Genomic DNA, 6,000 nt, shown 5'->3' on the forward strand with positions numbered 1-6,000 from the left:
CAGGACGTAGACTGACTTTTGTATCTATCTCAAGAAGGGCTCACTCGTGCACAAAAGACCATATTACCATCACATCCCTAATAGACAGGTTATATACAAAAATATTATCTATAGGCAGGCAAGGCCGCCATTAACTGATAACTGAGTCTGCCATGATGGTGGACTGTAAAGGGGCTCGGCAGAAGAGCTGCAAGGCGAGAGAACAAAGCCAACCCGTAAAGGGGCTTGTTCCAGCAGCCAAACGGCTCAGGCAATAACTCCTGTGGTTGTCGGGGTGGGTTTTTTCCTGCTCCGGTGACCTAGACCTTAAAAAAAAGAAGGGGTAAACCTGCAATTGCAGGGGCGGGTAGCAAGCTGGGGAAGAAGAAGAAGAAGAAGAAACAAGGGTTTAGGGTTTAGGGTTTGGGTTGTATTTTATGTGGGCAGGGTATTTTTAATTTATTGGTTCATGGGCTTAATAAGCCCATCTCAAGCTTTTTCTACATGGGTTTGCATATGATAAAACTATTATTCTACATGATTTGCATATGAAACTAAGAAGCACAAAAAATTATCCAAAATTGGGAAATGAATAGAACACACACTCACTCTCTTTCTCTCCTTTTTAGTTTTACCTTCGTCTAGGTTCACGGGGTCTGATATTAAGTTTCCTCTCAGACGGTTGGACATAACACATCGCATTGATGTGTAAACCACGTTAAATCTTTTTGTCATCTTGCTTTGATTTGTTTTGTTTTCTCTTCGTATGTTATTTAGTCTTATAAATAAGCTGTTTGTTTTTAATCACTTCTGGGCTGGTTGAGGCTTTGGAGACAAGCTAATGTGACTTCTTGCTGTTGTGATGGATGTCATTCTTGATCGATCATGTCTGTTTTAAAATAAAAATAAATAAATAAATAAATTGAAAGTAATTAGGGAGAGACATAGTCAGATGTGTGTGTTTGGTTCATGTTTATTGTTAGCTAATACAACTTGAATGGAGGCAGTAAAAAGCAATGGGTCCTAGTGTTCTCCTGGATCTATTGATTGAGAAGTAGGTTTTGAATAAGCCAAAATTAATTACTTGTGTGTGGTCACTGGTCAGCCATGCCATTGAGTCACAGGGCCACAATAGTCCCTGCTTTATAACCCAATTCTAGGACACAAAGTTGTCATTCGTCATATTCATTGGCATTATGTCTGGTTATTATTGGATGGGACTAGGTATGATAGGTTGGAAGTTATAAATTGTTAGAACCTTTGATAGGGTTATTTTTTTGTTTTTTTTTTTTCGTTTGTGTGTGTGGGGGGGGGGGGGGTTTAAATTACCTAGATCTATTGGATAAGAAAATGTATTACAGAACTAGTAGGTTTGATTTTGTTTTACACTTTTTTTTTTTTTTTGGTAAAATTATTTGTTTTGTAATACTTTTTCTTATCTAAGTAGATCTAGAAAATTATCCTCTTTTTTTCTAAAAAAAAAAGAGAAAAAACGGGTATAGTGTGAGAGCTCAGTTCACCAATGAAGGGGAATTACACACTTGACCAACACAAATCACTCTGTATGGGAGAAGGAAATAGAGCTAAAATAAATAAGAAAAACTAACCTCATAAACGATTTTATGAATTATGTTAAAGTGTATATTGAAGATCAGGGTGGACCGGGCCACCAAGATTCGATGGTGATAGGGCTTCCTTAATTATCTCTCATATCTAAGATATTCTACCAAATATGTCTCATGACTTAGTCATCAAGATTGTTGGTGATACCCTAAAATATACTACCATACTTATCTCCTGTAATTGTGCATTCACTATTTATATATATGGGTGCCAATTGATGTAAAAATCATTCAATCAATAGTGAAATATATGGCTGTGTAGGCCTTGGATCCGTGGACGTAGGGCTTATGGCTTGAACCACATAAAACTTGTGTTCTTCTTTCTTCCTTTACTTTCTACTATTGTTTATGTTTATAATCCTAAATTTAACAAATTAGTCACTTATTGACTTATCAAAACACACCACAAGAGATCGTGGACATCTATATGAGGGCAACATAATGATGACAACATTTGTATTGTGAAATATACAAATGATGGTGATATGATGTCACTAGTCAGTAATTTTCAATGGTTATATTCCAACGGGTAGTTCTCCTTTTCCCTATAAGGGGAAAGAATGCCACTTGGTCGTGCTAGACACGCCGCACCTGCACCCTGACATAGGGCACATGACATGATCGCCACACCCCTTATCATTTCTGGAGTTCCAGGGGGTGTGGCGATCATTTCGTGCGTCCCTGTGTCAGGGCGCAGGGATGACGTGTCTAACGCGACTGGGTGGCATTCTCTTTTTCATATTTGTATAATGAAGTATAGAAAAGCAAAGTAAGAAGAATTTGAGTCCAAAAAAACCTCTTGTGGTGAATGAGTTCCCATTTGAGTTTAAAGTCCTTCTATAATTGAGTTAATCTCCAAGCGACACCGTAGTTGAGTGGTCATTTCTGACCCTTGATCTTGTACTTGGTTTCTTATATAATCTATAAAGCTCTTCTATATATTTTTAGTTTATTTTTTAGTTACATTAAGTTGGTATCAAAGCAAGTTGGTATCAGAGGAAGTTATGATTTTTATGACGAACAAATCTACAAAGTCGATTCGATATCAAGAAGCACACTCAGCAATGAAGAACATGGAAAAGGATCGGATCACCACTCCGGTTGCCATTTCAAATTTGAGGAAGATTTTTTTCAAAGAGGATGAGAATGATGTAGTTATGATAATGAGCATTTAATTTCCACTCCACTTTCTCCCTCTTCCAACCTCTTTTTTAATTAATTTTAAATTTCACTGTTATATTTCAATGACCATATTTCAATGATTCTTTTCTAATGACTATATTCAAACGCTTTTAATTTTATATATATATATTTGATTTGTAGAGATAGAGATAATAATTTGTATGTTGGAACTTGTGGATGTGTCATGGTGAGCCCTCGTAGTGAGTTTGGGATACTCTAGTGATGAATGAGTCCTCAAGAGACTTAGAGTGAAGTGGTCTTCTCTAACCCTTATTTATCACGTACTTTTCATCATTTTCTATCTTATTAATATTTTTTATTTCTATTTTTAACTGTATCAACTTCACATCAAAGTAGGTTCTGATCTTGAACACCATGTTTGAGGTCAAATATGAGTTGAAGAATTTTGATAATAACACTTGGATAATGAAGATGACCGCATCAAACTTGATGAATAATTCTTTTAAAGTAAGGGAGAATGATGGAGACATGATGTCACTAGTCATTAATTCTCAATGGCTATATTTCAATGATTAGTTCTCTTTACCTATATATATTTATATTGTAAAGTACAAAAAAATAAAAAAGAAGAAGAATTTGAGTCCAATATACCTCTTGTGATAAGTGACTCTCCAAGAGACCATAGAGTTAAGTGGTCATTTTTTACCATTTTTATCTTGTACTTGGTTTCTTATTTTGATAATAAAACTTTTCTATAATTTTTAGTCTAGTTTTGAGCTTCATCACCATATAAAATATATAATAGGGAGGTGGAGACAAAAAGTGTGGGGAAAAAGGTCTCTGATCAATTGAATTGATTTTCATTCACCCACGGTGAAGAGTGAATCTCTTTATCCATCATTTTTAGCAGTTGAATGGGACTACTAGTCCAAGATCATAATGATGATTGAACGTCGCTCACACATTGGGAAGAAAAACTTTTTCCTAAGCTAAAGACTATTAAATAAAACTGATTTGAAATTTGGGATTAAAATTGAATGAATCCAATAGGAGTGTCAAACCCTAACCAGAACCGGTGAAACTAAACTGGACTGAAACGACGAAAAACCTAAATCTAACCGAACCAAAGTTTATTAGTTTGGTTTTGTATTGAAGCATTTAGAATTGACTATAGACAAGACTAAAAGTCCGAGTCCAAATCGAGACCAACCCAAAATTATAAAATTAAAAAACATGTTTTCCCCCATATATATATGTACATGGTAAATCAAATCCAAACTGAATCGAACCCAATATCAAAACAATAACAAACCAATAAAAGGAGACTTAAATAAACTGAATCCAAACTTGATCGAAACCAAAACTAGTCAAAACCAAACCTTATCTTATTGATTTGGTTTCAGATTCACGCATTCTCACACCGAAATCGATTCAGCCCGACTGAAACGGGATCAAATAAGTGATGGATAGACATCCCTAGAATACAGTAAATAGTCCAGGGAAGTAGTGGACTAGTGGGGCCCAATGCAAGAGGAATACGGTCCCATAAATTAACCCAACAAATGAATACTGATAGGACAGGTCAGGATGACAAGTCAGATTCTTCATCAAACGGCTAGAAACATGACAGGATGGCAATCTTAGCTACCATGCGATCACATTAGTACAAAACCCTTAACCTTTTGGCTTTGATCGAAAAGGACGGGATTCGTAATCCCAAAGCTGATAGACTCTGATGGGTTAAGATCGTGGGCCACCCTAGGGCCCACGGTATACCTTGGCTTGTACTCACAGAATCTCTTTATACGATATGAAGATCAGAAGAGGTCATCTCTTTGAGGAGGGAAATGGAAAAGGAGTACAAAAAACTAATTTGTTTTACTACCCAAAAATTGAATCATTATTGCATCTTACATTCAGACCGTTGGCCTCTTTTGGAGGACGATAATAATTAGAGAAGTGATTGGATTGGGTCACTCACGGGGACCTAAGTCATCCGTTAGATCACAGAAATAAGCATATATAGAGAGAGGGAGACAAAAGTGAGATTTGGAGATTTACGAATTAGGGTTTTTAAGAAGAATTCTTGCTGTGAGTTTTGAGTGTTCTTAAGAGATCTCCATTGTATTTTCTTCTATTACATAGGTCTTCAGATTTACCTGTGGCTATATATAGCACATCACATTAATGTGTGAACCAAGTTAAATTTATGTGTCATCTTTGTTTGAATATATTTTGTTTTCTTCATATTTGTTGGTGTTTGCATTAACATAGACCAATGTGCTAAACCATGTAAATCTTCTTTCTTCGCCTATGTGGCTAACTACCACAAATTTTTGGCAAAAAAGGTAGTGCACAAATGGTTCGCTATGTAAGAGGGGGAAGTGATGCTATCATCTTTTACAAGGGAAAAGGTTCTCTAAATCGATTGAAAAAGAAGCACATAAAATGACCTCTTTACCCTTTATGTAAAAAACTATTTTCGTAACTTCTTACTGGTGCGCTTGTTTTGTTACTTACTCAGAGTACCCTATCCTTTTTTATGGGTGTGAGGTTTTGTTATCTTGTGAGTTTGTGGGTTTGGGGTTGTGAGAGAATGTTTCTTGTACCCTCTTTCTCTGTTTTTCTAGTGAAGAAGAGGAAAACTCTGCCATGGCTGTCCCCTAGACATATACCACCTTGTTAAACCATGTAAATCTCATTATTTTCTTTGTTTGACTGTTTTAATATCTGTTAATTTTTCCATTAAATCCCTAGATTTTATTAAGCTGCCATTTAAAACTAGACAATCTTTACCTAAAAAACTAGGAAGAACTTCCTTTGCTTAAAAGGTTGAAAGTTGATGCTCTCTCTACTTAAAAAAAAAAAAAAAAAAAAAAAAAAAAAGCAACAATAATTCTGGTCAAGGAAGCTCAAGTTTTCAAATCAATGATTGAAGATAAGATTCCATATCAATGATTGATGAAGATGTGATGGTAGTCGGTTTGTTTAACCACTATCAGAATTTTTGATGTTTGAAATCATAGCTGGCTTAAACTTGTCTCTCTTCTCTACTTGTCAATGTAATTTAATTAAGGCAAAAACTTACTTTTTATATATATATATATATATATATTTCAATGAACCATGATTGTTGGATGGAAATATATATATATATGGGTTTGATTAGTGGTGAAGATGTCATATCATCAGTTATATTGAAAAAACGTGAACCATGATTGATTGAGTGGTGACTAATTTTATCAAAGTAAACGTT

Source organism: Telopea speciosissima, chromosome 2, assembly GCF_018873765.1.
Source record: "Telopea speciosissima isolate NSW1024214 ecotype Mountain lineage chromosome 2, Tspe_v1, whole genome shotgun sequence".
NCBI classification, from domain to species: Eukaryota; Viridiplantae; Streptophyta; class Magnoliopsida; order Proteales; family Proteaceae; genus Telopea; species Telopea speciosissima.